Source organism: Archocentrus centrarchus, chromosome 19 (assembly GCF_007364275.1).
Source record: "Archocentrus centrarchus isolate MPI-CPG fArcCen1 chromosome 19, fArcCen1, whole genome shotgun sequence".
NCBI lineage: Eukaryota > Metazoa > Chordata > Actinopteri > Cichliformes > Cichlidae > Archocentrus > Archocentrus centrarchus.
The window spans coordinates 8,853,936-8,870,858 of NC_044364.1; the positions used below are offsets into that span (position 1 = coordinate 8,853,936).

The window sequence follows — 16,923 nt, forward strand, 5'->3', positions numbered from 1 at the left end:
TCTTATGAACTTGTTCCTCCTCTAATCATCTGCTCCCCTCTCTGTCTAACAGCTCCCCTTCTTTCTATTACTGTTTCACTCTTACTCTGTATCCTCTTATTGTTTGTTTTCCAGTTTTTTTTTTAAATGCTCTCTGTACTGTTGTCACGAAATCAGCATGAGTATAAACAATATTAAAATCAACATCCAGGCATCAAAACCCACTAAGAATCCATACTGATTAGTTTTACACATACTAAAAAAAACAACAACTAGGTTTCAGTATGAGATGTAAGATAACAAATAAGCAAAAAAATAGTAAGTATTTTCTAGCTAACCTATGAGAAATTTAACTTAAACATACAGCATGTTTTTCTCATTCAGTTACCTGAAAAATGCTCATTTATTGTCAATCCCTCTGAAAAACAACATCAGTTAAATACTTAAGATGTTCTTAAAAAGCAATGGCTTCATAAGAGTGGGCACCGGTTGAGGAAACTACTGTAAATAAAGCTGTTAGTTTGGGCCATCGTGACACATGCCAAGAAGTACCATACAGGCCAAGAACAGATTTGTAAAGGTGAGAACATCTGTAGGAAAAATGTTATTTATACTCCCGCTCTACAATGGACGTGTGAGCCCAAATGAGCATGCACACACACACACACACACACACACACACACACACACACACACACACACACAAACCCTCCCCCAACACACGTAGTTTGTACAACAGCTGACAGCGGCCTGCATTGTAGACTTTAAAGCAGCTCCAAGCCCCCGCAACAAGGCCTTTTTCACATGGCCAATACACCTAAAATACCCCCGATCCCCGTCCCTTCCCACTCCGTCCCATCCATCTCCACTCCATCCCGTAATAGAGGCCTTATTTTAGACATCCTCGTGTTCCCGGCTGGGTCTAACCTATTCCAGGGTTCCAGATAAAGCGCGGCAGGTATTTGGAATAATTTTTCCATGGGCCTGGCCCGGAAGATAAAACAAGAGATATATTTGTAATGCGTGTGCTGGTATCCCATTTCAAAGAGAAAGCCCATTGGAATCCAGCCCTAGGCTTATTGTTATTTGCCTGAGATGGAACAGTCGACTTTTTTCTGTCGGCAGGATGGTGCCCCATCACTCTCTGACGACATTAGGGTGTGTGTAATGTGCTGTGTGTGTGTTCTGTGCTTTCAAAGGGATGTTGAATCTTACACATGAAATGGGGATGTCATTCCCCAATGACACGGCCCCTACCCTAGAGAGAGAGACGAAACACATAATGAATGGAGCCATTTAGAAAAAATATATCAAATCAAATCTGAACAATTAAGTGTCTCAGAAACAGAAATGTATGAACCCTTTTAGAGAGACAACAGTACTGTGCAAATCTCTTAAGCCACCCCTCATTGCTTATATTTTGCTTCCAGGGAGGAAGACTTGTCATTTTTTAAAGTGGTCTTGAGTAGTTCTCCAGGCTTTCTGAAGCTCTTTCAAAAAATATTTTGGACATTGGCTGCTTTTTCACTCATTTTCAGGCCAACCCTCGTACCTGACCATTATAAAGGAATGCTTTTTTTTTTTTTTTGGGGGGGGGGGGGGGGGGGGGGGGGGGGGGTAGCTATTTAACACTGATCTATGAATCATTTGAGCACATAAAAGGCACCTATTCAAGAGATAAACCAGACACATCTAAGCCTTTGGATGATCCATATACTGTTCACTGAAGCCTCATCAGAAATGGTCTCAGTTCAAGGATGCCTGTCAATAAGCCACTGTTAAGAAGGGAAATAGGGAGAAAGGCTGAGGCTGAATGCCAAATTACACAAGAACTGGACTAAAAATCAGTGGCAACAGGTCTGATGGAGTGATGAATCCAAATGTGAAATTTCTGGTTCAAATTGTTGTCACTACGGATGAAGGAAGTCAGAAGAGAGTTATGGAAAGAGCTACAATGGAGGCTCTGTCGTGGTTTGGGGCTGCATTTCAGCCACTGGTGTTGGAAATCTTGTCAAAATTGATGGAGTTATGAACACAGAAAAGTACCACCAGATTTCAACCCACTAAGCAATATCATCTGGTCATCTGAGCCCAAGCACACTGCCAGTTGAGTAAAAACATCCTGGATAGAAAAACACACAATGAAACACCATCAGTCATGGATTGGCCCCTCCAGAGTCCGGACCTCAACATTACTGAATCAGTGTGGGATCATCTTCACAGAGAACAGAACAAAAGTCAGCCAACATCCAAAGAAGAGCTTTGAATGTCCTTCAAGAAGCCTGGAGAACTATTCCTGAAAACTACTTAAAGAAATCACATGAAAACTTAAAAAATAAAAGTGGTCATACCAAATATTGACCTTCAAACTTGCTAAAATTGCACAAAATCTGTTTTTGCCTTATATACTGTATTTCCGCAAATGGTTGCACGTTTTAACCCTTAAAGGAACCAGCCTAGAGAAAAAGAAAAAATATATAAAGCAAAATATAAAGAAATGGGGGTGGCTCAAGACTTTCGCATAGTACAGTATATATAAAATGGTGCAATTCACTAAAACAATAAGTAACATATTAAAACTGAATTAAAACTGACAGCTGAAGTTAGTTAAAATCCACACTGATGCTGTTTCTGTTATAAAGTGACTACAGTTTCTTCATATGAAGAACCAGATGTGCAAACTCAGACTCACAACACACAAATAACCATACTTGAACCTATTTGAACTTGAACAAATCCAGACAGGGACTACTGCACACAATTTCCTACTGTTTTACCAGTTTTTGGGAAGCAGGAAGCAGTTGTTCTGGGAAACCAAAAGTCTCAACCAAAAAAGCCAAGCTCTACCCTTGGCTCTTGATCAGTCCCACATCAAATACACCAAGCATGCTGCTGTGAGACTCTATTAGGCCCACAAAAAAAAAATAAATTAACACCCCCAAGTTGCAAACACACATACACGCAGCATCCGCTTTATCAAACCATATCAAAAACAGCTTGGGCCTCCAGTCAGTGAGTCAGATGTAAACAAAAAGTTCACAAAAACATGCAGACAGAGTCTAGACATTTACTTCACTTTTTGACTGAAAGTCAAGATAGGAAAACCTATTACTTAAAGAAATGGTAAATAATTGTTGGTTAAAGCATTTGGGATTTTCCTAGCCAGCTAAAAGACAACCACAAGCATGCAAATACCAGCAGTGGTGTGCAGACGGCCATGTCAGAGAACCTGGTAGCAGAGTGAATAAACAGCAACTTCAGTGAATCCATCCAAACTGATGGATTCACCCATCATGTCAATAATAATAATATATTGTCTAGCAATAAATCCATCCACAGCCACAACAGCTGTTCTTGTTCTGGTGGTTCAGTTTTGTCAGGCTTGGGAATGAGAACACGTTCCTCTCCCTCACCATCACCAGCTTTGATTCTGACACATTTTTTGCTGTTCCGCTCTCTCCCTTTGTTTCCTCGTCTTTCACACACAATTAGTTTGCCTCCTCTTCTTGTCATATGGTAACATGTTTTTGCCATTAGCCGCACAAGCAACTCAAGGAAAAATTAAAAACAGTTGCTCGGATGTTTATAACGAGGTAATGTACGAATAGTTAAGACAAATAGGAATGAGGATGCAAGGAGAAAAATGTTGCCGGCAAGTCCTTTGTATTCCTATAAACACAGATAATGTCAAGATAAACTATAAACAGTGGAAAATATCTTTAACACACACACACACACACATAAAAGCACAAAAAGTGATTATGTGGTGGCGGTGCTATTGCAAAGTATGCATGTGTGTGCATACGTGCCAGAAAAGGACATTACAGGGAGTGCTGCTCAAATTAGCTACAGCAGCACAAAGGAAGATCTATTGACAGCAAGGTGCATACAACATAATTACAGTAATGCAAAGTGAAGCAAAGAGAACATTCTAAATAAATATGGACAAGTACACCAGGTCTTTAAAGTCCAGAGCTGTGCAAAAGGGATGTCCTTAAATGAGAGCAGGTACAGGACCCAAGAAGCCATCATTACTTTTCTTTTGTTTTCCTTTCTTTTATAAAATGAACTTAACATCCCTCTCTATCTCCCTCCACACCACCTCCCACTTCTCCTCTCGCCCCTTTTCCCACTCAACCCATCGCGTGCCATCCAACCCCAGTGTTTTCACATTCAGTCTCTAATGTGACTCCCTCAAACTCCTCACTATGGCTGCTGCTTGTCTGTGTACTTCTAACTGAATTTACTACTGCACTGGAACAAATAAATATTCATATTACTTGAATGTGACTGTCTCCACAAAATAACTGGAGGTAGATGGATGGACAGAAGGATGCAGAAAAGGCAAAGAGCAGTAGGGGGACAGTGCTCGGTGAAAACAGGGTGGTAGGGAGTCACAGAGGTAGACAGCGAAAGGAGAAAGTCACAAACTCACGCACTCACTCACACGCGCAAAGACACACATGCACAGAGTACGCTGGCTGCTCTAAATGTGGCTTGTAGAAGGAAATTCTGAAATCTGAGTCTTGGCACCAGACAGGCTGGAAGCAGCCAGGCTGCTAGAGGGAGAGGGAGAGAGAGAGAAAGTGGGGTCGGGTGGGAAGAGAGAAGGTTGGGTGGGTGGATCGGGAGGACGAGGGGCAGTATTGCTAGAATTGCCTTGGCTCTTATCAGCTTATAGGCAACATGAGGCCACGGCAACACTCAGCCACATGCAGCCCCTCGTGCATACCACATGATTTTACAGAGGCAATCAGAACAACTCTTACTGCTCTTTTGGGTCAGATTCTGTGCATGAAAATTCACTAAGGATGTATCAGGTGTGTCCATCCATTTAAAAAAATCCCTTTTCGCAATAATTCTGAGTCACATGTGGATGGAATATCATTCCTGATATGCATTCAAAAAAGAGGTTGACTGGCCTGTAAGTACGTAGTGTAACTGATTGGATTTGTAATTTATTATAATGAAGTTATTCTGAAGGCAAACAGCCTCATAAGTGCAGAGAAACTATTACTGTGGGAGAACAGGGCTGCAGACAGGCAAACTGATTCTGGACAGGACAAAGATTTTTCCACTGCAGCTTCAAGTTTCCCTTTCTGATAAGCTCAGGGTGCTGGGGCTGTATATCTCTGTTCCTGTAAATTGGTATTTATTTGTTATTGTTAGCTCTGGGTGAGTCAGGCTATATTCTTGTGACTCATCTTGTATGTGAGACATAATCTGGGAAACTTGATTGTGATAAGCTCAAGTCTGTGCCGCTGACTGATACATGTCTGATGTAACAGTAAAAAAATAACTGAACCGAAAAACAATTTCAGTATCTTGCTATCACTTTTAATTGTGTGCACATTTATAAAGGAGCTGTGGACACCAGGTATCTACAAAACCATGCTTCATGTTCCCTGACACTGCTTTTTTTTTCTCATTTCTGTCTTTTCCCCCTCTCTTTTACTCACTTTCTCTTCCCCTCTCTTGGGAGAATGGCAGAGAAGGGGTAGGCGGCCCGCTGTATGTTTAACCTCTGAAGTCGGCCTGCTGTGCCGAGCAAGGCCTGCCACCTGTTGGCTCTGTGTGTGTGCATGTGTTGTGTGTGCGCACGCAGAGGTAAATCTCTCTAATTTTGATGAGCAGAGACAACAGCGGAGTCACCATGGGGATGTGACGTGGCGGGCAGTGGCTTGACGTTCTCAGGAAGGAGGGGGTTACTTCCAAGGTGGGATCACCCGCGCACAAACATACGCAAAACCCCTCCTCTGTTAGAAGCTTGGTGACACTGTGTCTCCCACGGTGATCGTGGGTCCAGCCTGGGTGGCTCCAGGCCTTCTGTATGTCTTTCAGTATGCATGTGTGTGTGTGTGTGTGTGTGTGTGTGAGAGACACCAATGGGGTCCCTGCCTGGGTCACCATATGCCACCCACCCAGCCAGAGAGAGGAGTGGGGTGGGGGGCGACCCTCGGCCACTGAAGCCACCAGTTGGCTCATTCTCTCAGTCACACGCCGGCCGGGCGCCATGTTTAAAGTCCCACGGCTATTTATCTGGGATAGGGATGGAGGGAGGTGGTTGGATGGGTGGGGAGGCTATTCTTCTTACTGCGATAGATGCTTTGTAAAAGTGATAACATGCATTCTCACACACATGTACACAGTCCACATCGGATGGACAGATGAATGATAGAGAGAATGGAAAGGCTGATGAACCCATATGACATCATTGTGTGTGTATGTGTGCGTACACTGTGCCAAACATGGGAAAATCACATGTTAATGCCAAAATGAATTAAATTATTATACTACGTATTATACACGCACACAGATACAGAGAGTTTAAATGAAAGATGTCTCATTCATAAAGCGAGTTCAGAGTTCAAAACACCTCTCGCACAGCTATTTGCAGTTTTTCTTATATCATGAGAAATACCCTCATAGTTGAGACTGATCAGGATGAATGCTTATTTAGATTAGTTGTATTTTTAATATTTTTTTTATTACCTTATTAATAAATCAGTTATTAAAAATCTATTTCATCATCCAGTCCCTGCAACAGTGCTGCGTTATGACACATGATCAGAAAAATGTTGGACTTTAAATCTGAAAGGACACCGAGCATTTATCGGTACTTTCAGTGTTTGACTTCAAATTTCACTTCAATAACATGCAATTAAGATCATCAACAGCAAATGTAATTTTGCATGACGCAAATGGTGACTTAGTGAAATGGTTTACAGACTAACATTAGGTTAAAGCAAATAACAGTGTTAGAAGATGAATGGTTTAATGTTACAATTACCCCTAACATTAGCATTAGCAAAAGGTTTATTCGTATGGGAGAGCTGATAATCTGGTGCTGTCTTTCTGTTGCTGCAGGATGTTTATGCTTTAAGTGTTTGTTCATTGCTCTTGTACTGGTTTGATAACACTTCAGATATTTGAGGGCAAGGTAATTTAGTCGCAGCTTAAACTTCGGAGGAAGCGGGAATCTTTGCTGTATTTTACTGTTCATCAGTTACATTAAATCCCAATCACAGCCTGTCATTTAATGTTTCCCATTTGATGTTTCCTCAAGAGAAGTTTGACTAAACAAATGAGCTCGAAAATGAGCAAGGGATGTAAATCCAAGTGACCAAAAGTAAGATCAAATAAACAAAAATTCAGTTTTCATTTCAGATGTGAGAGCACTTAGTGTAATTTCCTGTAATATACAGTCCTGATAGTTTCCCTCCCCTTTGTTTCACCACACCTGTGTGTGTGTGTGTGTGTGTGTGGGGATAAGCCTCTGCATGCAGAGCAGAGAGAATATTTAAACTAGAGGAAACACTGCTAAGGAAAAAACAAGCAAAAACAACCCTCCAAAAAAACCTTCACTGTAAGCCAAAAAAAAAAAAAAAAAAAATGCTGAAGTCACCCCTCCACTAGTGGGTCCCCAGCAAAATACCGCTCAGTTTAAACAGATCTGATGCCTGGCTGTTGAGAACAGTGAGTTTTCTTTGGTTATTTGTGAGATTAATTTATTCGACTGTTAAGGAAAAGCTGCTGTGAGCCACACCGTTCACACTGAAGAACTCTGAGCCTTCATATGAAGTTCTGATCAAATGAGGCCCCAAAAGTGACACATTCTGGAGCTTCTACTGATAAAATCAGTAGCACACAAGTGGAGGTGGGCCACTGAAGGGGCAGCTGAAGGCATCTCCTAACAGGGACATTTTTAAATTGTAACATAAACAGAGATTGTGACAAAATCTGATAGTGTGAGATAAATATGGCCACTGCTAGTTGAGTGAGAGCTGCGAAAGTGAAAAGTAGGAAAAAACTGATCCACTGATTCATAAGCAAATTCAACTCTTTACTGAATTTTTTTAGAGTGCTTCTGTTGCTCAAATTGGAAATTGTTTTTCAAGATGACTTTAAATTAGGGGGTATAGTTCCTCAAGCCTTGGCTGATTTAATCATTTTATTAGCCATGCATGATTCTGCTCAAACTCTTTGCACACACATACACACAAGCAGAAACAAACACACCGATACTACACATTTCTCCCATGCTCTTGTACCTTCTCCCTCTTTCCTATCCTTCTAAGCACTCAGTCCAGTTTTTAGATCTTTTCAGCACTCTCTCTTGCTGTCTATTTCCATCATCTTTTCAATCTGTCTTTTCATCTACTTCAGTCTCAATCAGTCAACCTTGCTCCAGTTTTCTTCTCTCCTTCTCTTCTTACCTATTTCAGTCTTTTCTGACTTTCCCAACTTCTCTGTTTAAGTCTGCTTCCCTCCCTCCTTCCCATTACACTCCATCCCTACTCCAGTCTCTCTGTGTCTGTGTGCTGAGTTGAGGTTTGGAGTGGAAACCAAAGTATCAAGTCAGAGACACACAGGACAAGAGGGAGCCAGCCTCATAAATCTCCCTTAGCGCAGCCCACAGCATCCAGAGTCAAGATTCTGTATGAGTGTGTTCTGGATGCATGTGAATGCACAGACATATATGTTTATATGCATTTGACACAACATTGTTAATCTGTGCGAGCACATTTTGAGAACATGTGTATCAGTTATAGTCTGCCTTTATATGCAAAGTTTTTGTGCCGTTGCAAGCGTGTGTGAGCGTGGGTACGTGTTTTGCACGAGCGTCAACGTGTAAGAAACTCGGGACTTATCCAAAAGCAGAGGTTAGCAGAAATTCTGCACCCACATGCAGACTGGAATCTGTAGCCTCATCCCGCCAACAACTCAACCTCAACAAATGAATATTGCAGGTCAATATTCAGAGGAAATTGTTTCCCTTATCCTCAAGAGTTTGTCAATAAAAAAAATGAAATCTGGGCCAAAAATGTCAGGCTGCACCAACTCTTTACTTTTTGTTGGAAGCATTAAAAATAGTGTACAAAAGTCACTCACCTTTTTTCAACAGACTTATTCACCCTTATTGAAGGATTTTTTTTCTTTTCAAACACTCCTGCAAACACTCCTGTATACCTTTAGTGTTACATTTAATTCAATTGAATTTTAATTAAATTTTATATAGCACCAAATCACAAAAACTGACAGCTCGAGGCGCTTTATTTTGTAAGTTTGAGACTCTACAATAGTACAGAGAAAATCTCAAAAATCACTCAACCCCCTATGAGCATGCACTTCGTTTTAACAGGAACAAACCTCTGGTATAACCAAGTTGAGGGAGGGGCAGCTATCTGCTGCAACTGGTTGGAGGTGAGGGGGAGAGAGAGAGAGGGCAATTAAAAAAGAAAGAAAATATCATAAATTGAATTTCTTATGTTGCATCTACAGTCCTGTGAAAAGTAAGCACACCCCAGATTCAGTAGCGTGTAGAACCACTTAGCAGCAATAATTTGAAGACTTTATCAGTCTCTCACATCATTGTGGAGGAATTTTGACCCACCCTTCTTTACCACATTACTTTAATTCATTGTTTTTTGTGGGCACTTGTTTATGCACAGCTCTCTTAAGATCCTGCTGCAGCATTTCAGTCAGGTTGATGTCAGGATTTTGACTGGGTCATTCCAACATTTCAGCCAAGATTCAGCTGTCAGACAGATGGCCTCATTTGACTCTTGAATACTTTGGTATTCAGAGGAGTTCATGGTCAACTAGATGACTGCAGGGTGCCCAGGTCCTGTGGCTGCAAAACAAGCCCAAAATCATCACCCCTCCATCACCATGCTTGACAGTTGGTATGAGTTGTTTGTGCCGATATGCTCTGTGTCACCACATGTGGGATTTTGCACTATGGCCAAACATCCCCACTTTGGTCTCGTCTGGCTAAAAGTCATTGCTCCAAAATCTTGTGGTTTGCTCAGTCACAACTTTGGAAAACTAAGCCACCATGTTCTATTAAGAGAGCAGAGACTTTCTCCTTGCAACCTTTCCAAACATGCCATACTTGTTCAGTCTTATTCTAATTGTACTTTGGATAGTCTCACCTTGGGGTGTATTTGCTGGGATGTCCACTCCTGGGAAGATTGGCAACTATCTTGAATATTTTCCACTTGTAAAAATAAAAGAGATTGACTTCAGAAAGTTTGGAAATGGCCTTATAGCCCTTCCCAGACAGATGGACAGCAATAATTGCTTCTCTTAAATTGCTACTGATGTATTTTTTCCTTGGCATTGTGTTAACACAGACTTGAGTGCTCCAGACCAGCAAACTGCCCAAACTTCTGCTTTTATAGAGGTGCTCACACTTGCTGATGATCAGTTAATCATGGTGCATTTCATTATCAGCATCTGGCTGCTACTTACCCTCTTAATTCCTATAGAAGCAGTAAAGATGTGTAAAGCATGACTTAATGCTGACGGTTGGTGGCTTGTGGTAACCCTCTAATGTATTTACTATCAGGTCACATGTCAATCAACAGTATCCTGTGCTTTCATTGGCAGTCACTTCAGTCGCTTGTCTGGAAAAAGAAAAGTTTATCTTGAGTCCCACCCACTTTGTGTCACCAGTGGTTATTTTGCCTGTAGTTGCTTGGAGTTGCTGAATGTTTCTCACTTTCTATGGGCTCTGGTTGCCACGTTGCTGCTAATCACTTTGTGGGACACAGATTAAGTGTGTACTTAATCTCTAGGTTGTGTAATAGCTTCAGCTATACCGGTGCAGTGAAACCTTTTCAGTGTTTAAAACAATTTAATGCAGTCTCAATGTAGAAATAAAGTGTCATACATTCCAACAGAAGCCGGAGTCCACCCCACTCAGCAGTGATTTTTAACAGATCTTTAACATGTTCTGATCAAAATTTCTAAAGAGAAAAATCACAGGCATTTATAACCTCCTCATTAGTCTGTTTCGTTTGAACTGACAGCTCTCGGCCGCAGAAGAAAGGAGAAAATTTTAAAGAGAGAATGAAAAAGAAAAGGCAGGGAATAATAAATCAAATTAGAACCAAATGTGGCGAGTGGCACACTGTCCAAAACCACTTTACACCCGGGCCCCCTGAGCATTGTCCTTCTTTTACCACTAAGACTTTGGTGATTTCTTAGTTCTCTTTTTTTTTATTCCCTTTGTACACATTTCATAAGGATTAGCACTTGGTAGCTCCCATTCACCCCTACACACCCAACACAGTGCTAAGTATTACAATATGTGGTTACTCATGTATGTGTGTGAGCATGAATACCAAGAAGATATTTGTGTTAATACACTGACAGAGGGATAGGGCAGGCAGATTTCTCTCCTAATATCAAAGTTAAGACGTCATCCTTAGAGTGCTGTCAGCTTGGAGTTATTCCTGAAGACACAGTGGCACCAGGCAGTGCAGAGGGCCTTCAGGGGATTGAGAGAATTTAAGCCTTCTAGCGCACACTGACTAAAAACACAAGACAATCAAACACTTTCTGGTGTCGTACCAACTGCACTCCTTCCATTTCCAGCTTTAATTTGTGAAGTGGATGTAGTTTGATTACCAAACGCGAATGTTTAAGTACTTATGTATAGAGTTTCCTCTCCATGAGTGCTGCAGGGGAAATGATTTGGGAAATAAAACCTGCTTGGCTGATAGACACGGCTGCTTCTCTATTGCACTCAAGGGTTTTGGTGAAGGGCTAGAACTGCCTGTCTGTCACCAGGAGAGAATACAGAAATAAAGACTTAGTTGCTGGCCCAGTGTTGCACACCAGTGCTAATCAGGATATCCCCTCTCACTGACACTACACGTAAACAAAGGTAGAAAAATCTGTCTGAAATCATGCATTTAGAGAGCTCTGAAGCCTGAACTTTTGCTTCAGAGACATCACTTGCAGATAGGTGAGGGGGTCCCCTCTCCGTACCAACCGGACACTGAACAACCGCTTGCTAATAGTTGTGTTGCTAGCAAACTGTTACGATAGCCATCCGCTCCGGTAGCTAACTGCTGAAATTCTCGGCCCAGGTCGACAGCACCTCAGCAAGGCGCAGTGCCAGTTGATCAACCGCTGGCTAGAACCCTGCACCCTAGATCCGTTGTGTTCACAGTGATGGCTTCCTGGGAAAAAAACTAAAATTAAATCAATGTTGTTTGGAAATTGTAAGTTGTAGCAACTACCTTCCTATTTTCCCTTTAACACTTCTTAAAACCTTCACTCTCCACCCTCCTTCCACTATTTTCTCCGCCCACATCCCCAGAGCCCATTTACTATGATTACCAATAACAATAACAATGCCATTATCTTTTACCGTTGCACTTTCCCAAGGTTCTGCCAGCCTTTACAGACTCTGAGCTACAAAACGGCTCCCATTTTAAGCTTGTATATGGGCTGCCTTGGCTCAGAGCTCCCTTAATAGTCGCTGTTTGTTTGGGTATCTGACGTGAATTGACATAAATGGCAATGGTCCACTAAATAAGACAATAAAGTGTAAAGCCACCTGAGTCAGCCTTACTGCAGAGAGCTGCTGGTTGCTTTCCAGCTTTGTATTTTATATAACCTTTGTATCATTTTATAGTTACAAGTTTTATTTTAAAGAGTGAAAGCAATGAGCAGATACACATAATGAAACCTTAATTTAAGAGCATTACAGGGACCTACATTCCAGTGCATTTTCTAACTGTTTTACTATGTCTGGGTAAGAACAAAGAAGATTCTTCACTCCTTATTAAAGCTTGGAACACTGGAAAACAATTACAGATTTAGATCACTGATCTCTACTGGAATTTCTCAGCATACAATACATACAACACACCTTACTGTCTGAAAATTATATAGTAATGTGCAAAAGTCTTGAGCCACTCCTCCTCCTCCTCTTCCTGGTTCTTTTAGGGGTCACCAGAGCGGATCATATGCCTCTGTCTCACCCTATCCCTAGCATCCTCTCTTACTCCTTTATATTTTGCTAGGAAAGTGGAAAATAGGTGCAGCAATGCATTGAAACATGTGCAAACAATGTGTCATGGAAATAGAGTATATAAGGCTAAAACGGCTTGAAAGTCAATATTTGGTATGATCACCTTTATTCTTCAACACAGCCTAAACTCTCTTGGGCAGCTTTCTTGTAATTTCTTTAAGTAGTCTTCTGGAATAGTTCTCCAGGCTTCTTGAAGGACATGCAAAGCTCTTCTTTGGATACTGGCTGCTTTCTGTTCTGTTCTCTGTCAAGATGATCCCACACTGCTTCAATAATGTTGAGGTCTGGGCTCAGGGGACACCAATCCATGACTGATAGTGTTCCATTGTGTTTTTTTTTTCTATTCAGGTATGCTTTTACTGCATTGGTAGTCTGTTTGGGAACATTGTCATGCTGAAAAATTAAGCTGTTTTGCAATCAGATGCTTTCCAGATGGTACGGCATGGTGGATCAAAATCTGATATCTGTGTTCATAATTCCATCAATTTTGACAAGATCCCCAACACCACTGACCTATTTCTTAAGGACATGACTTTCAGCCACTACTTCTTTTGTCATTCACATACTGTACACCATGGCGAGGTATGTTTTGTTTTCTGTTATGTGTAGGCACAGCTCTGGTTCCCTTGCGTTAGGTGCCTGTTTTGTGCTTGAATTATTCATAGGTGAGAGTTTAGCAATCAAACAAAGAAACATTCCTCTGAAAATGGTCAGGCAAAAGGACTGAACTGAAAATGAATGAAAAAGCAGCCAGTGTCCAAAAAAAAAAAAGACCTTCACACAGCCTGGAGAGCTATTGCTGAAGACCACTTTAAAAATTACAAATCTGGATCCTTGGAAGCAAAATATAAGGAAATGAGGGTTGACTCAAAACTTTTGCACAGCGCTCTATATGGAATAACTTTCATGAGTAATTGCGAACTCAGCTCAGGAGCATGGCATAAAACCACATAACATTGTATACTCAATGAGTATACTGCTTAATCATAAATATTTCTGGGATGACATTTGTTCCTGAAAAGTTCTCATTAACAATGATTAAAGCAAGACAGATTGTTTAGACTACAGGAAGCGCTATAAGTGTTGAACAATTTCAAATATGCAACTGACTGACACACGTGTTTTCCTTCTGAGTGTGTTGATGACTTTGCATTCCAAAGAAGCTTTTTTGGCCCAGTCAAAGTTGGACCAACCTTGTTTCACCTCCCAGCAGAATGACTCAGGCCTCAACCTTGAATCTTTCCCCCTGGGGTCCCTTATTTATGATGTCACAAAAGGCCAGTCACACTCCTGTAACAGTGGCACGGCCTGCAAAAAGTCAAAATCCAGCTGTAGTCAAGCCCCCCCATCCCTCTTGTAAATGAGCATGTCCAATCTACCCACTGAGTTTCATTAAAACCAGACCACATCAATCAGGGCCTGAACTTTAAAGGCCAGGTCCCTTCTCGAGCAGCATGGAAGAAAAACATGGAGTTGTTAAAGTAAAAGACCTCACATTGCACATAGACTCTAACACTCATTCACTTAACACCACATTTCTGCTGGCAGACCACACATCGCAATGCTAGTCCGAGACCACACAGTTGGTCTCATAAGGCCAACAAAAGACCTCGTAAGACCTCACACCAGGCCCTAGCATGATTCGAAAGGACCTCAGAAACTTACACACCTGTAACGCCACAAAATACAAAGTAACTCTGCTGAATAGCTACTGTAGTCCCTGCACAGCAATCATAAACCTAAAAAAAAAATCTGTTTAGAGCTGTGACTGGGGATTTCTCACTGGACAAAATTGAGTGCAAAGGAAGTTTAAGATCCTCTTAAACCCAGGCCTGTGCTCCCAAATGTAGGGGAAGCACAAAGGAAGAGCCAAGAATACATAGCAGGAAGCTCAGGAGGCATGTCAGATGGACGAAAGGCAGGATCAATGGGCAGATAAATGAGTGTAAGCCAGGCAACAAGAGGGGAGACTGGGAAGGATTCCCATGGGTGGGGACTGGAAGGCAGCCTCGCAATGGAAAGCTTTCAAACTCCTTTCATCGGGTGCCTGAAGACTGGAGCTTTACAAGAGCAAGATGAGCCGGCGCCACTGGAGCATCTTGGCGCTCCTCAACAAAACCCAGACGCAGAGACAGAACAGGACCCTATCACTACTTTGCTCACCCTTTTCTCCCTCCCCAAATCCCAGCCCCCAGTCCTCATCAACCTGAGACTTGACTTTGTAAACAGACATGTCATTGCAGACTTCCTGCAGTTGTCTCTCTTTTATAAGGTATTGTTTTAATTCAAAATCATACCTATGACACCAGTTAATATCTTATATCCCCATCTATTCTTTACAGTGTGATATGTATTTAGGTCTACTGCTACAACTTCCTGTAATTTTTCATAATTTCACAAAGGATTGAAAAAAAAAGAAAAAAAAAAAGAAGAAGAAGAACATAACCACCACTTTTGTCTTTTAGTGAATGCATGTGATTACAGAGACTGCGAGATGGTCTTACCAGTCCACACTAAGAGATCGTCTCCTGTAGGATGGAGGCCTGTCTGATGAAGTCTTCTCTGCCTTCGCTGGACGTTCTTTGAGGGACAGGCGATGAGTAAATTTGGAGATTCCTGACTCTGACCTGGGCAACAGAAAAAAATTATAAAAGATAAGACTCAATAGGACTGATTTACACAAGGATTTTGGCACCCTGGTATGGCAAGCCTTAAGAAGCTTTTTGTTTTCCTTGTCATACATTATACATTCTTGCATAGAAGTTTGAGAGCACTTAATGTCCTGCTAGGGTCACTTCCCTGTCAACATCACCTTTGCCTCAATACTTGATTTAAAAAACAGCCAATAGGAAACAAGCGCAGGGACTGACATACAGTTGGTATGCCAAAAAGTGTTCAGCAGAGGTTAAATACTGCCAGAGAACATGAATATCTGAGAAATATTGATTCACTCGTGCCTCAAACTAAACTCGTTTTGCAGAAATCACACAATACTCGGTGGGAATGTAGTTCACAAAGTTGACAAACAGCGTAACAATGCTTCAATTCCCAGAGGAAACATTAGGTTTCAGGGAAAGCCGCATACTTCCTGCCCAATTTTCTCGAAATCTTTTTCCACAAGAAAAAAAAGTCAAACACATTTTAATATCCTCTACTGGGCTGCCAATGTCCCAGTTCAACTTTTTACTCAAAATTAAAAACAGGAAATGTAATATTTGTTCCATTCCAGCCCGGACACATTTGATGAGAGTCAACATTGCAATATTGCTGTGGTAACATTGGGGACTAATCAAAATGTAATATTATTCTCTATCAAAGAGCCAGGCTTGTAGAGGAGCATATGATGCAAAAAATTCACAACATTTATTAAGCAAACTTGGATAATTTTAAGACAACTTAAAGCAATGTAGAAAATACAGATGAGAAAGGATTACATAGATGATGCCCAGGCATCATGCAGGATTCTTCCCTTTCCCAATCTTACACACATGCTTTTTCCATTTCATTATGACATGGTAAAACAATAATAATGACTCATACATATTCACACACGTACATAGATCTCTCAACCTGAGCCAAAAAGCATTTTAGTCTCCATGGTGAGCTCTGCTGGAGACAAACTACATGAATGGTTAGATTAAGATTTGTACAGATGACTGAGGTTCCTCTTGCCACTCAAAAACAAGACGTGCATCTGCCATCACTATTGTGGGTTTATGCAAGATGCTTCAGAAATAAATGTGAGCATGAGGTCTTAATTAAAAAAAAAAAACATAGAAAAGAAAAGATTAATAAAATTGTACGCAAAAGTTCATGGCTTTATTGGATTACTAAGAAGTGACATGGATGAATGACAGTGTGGCGATTCAGCCAGTTTCACCTAATTAAATTGCTTGAGTGGCATAAGAGCATGTGCTTTTTTATTTTTTTATTGATGAAGACATCTGAGAGGCTCTTGAATGAGTAATTCATATGTTTTTGTCAAGGAGACTGCTTTGTTGTACAAAGGAGACAGAAGGTCTGAGTGTATCCTGACAAGTGTAATTTTTCTATGAGGAACGAATCAGATCTGAGAGCATGATTATTAAAAAAGATGAAATTTGGATCCAGAATTT

General features: G+C 41.2%; 1 protein-coding gene across 1 annotated transcript in view; it reads right to left on the reverse strand.

Annotated features, from left to right (window-relative positions):
• ankfn1b (ankyrin repeat and fibronectin type III domain containing 1b) overlaps window positions 1–16,923 on the reverse strand; it is a 56,204-nt gene that overhangs the window by 20,198 nt on the left and 19,083 nt on the right. The window contains exon 3 of the mRNA XM_030755500.1: window positions 15,313–15,435. The gene's annotated coding sequence lies outside the window, so the exon portion shown is untranslated. The remainder of the gene's footprint in view (window positions 1–15,312; window positions 15,436–16,923) is intronic.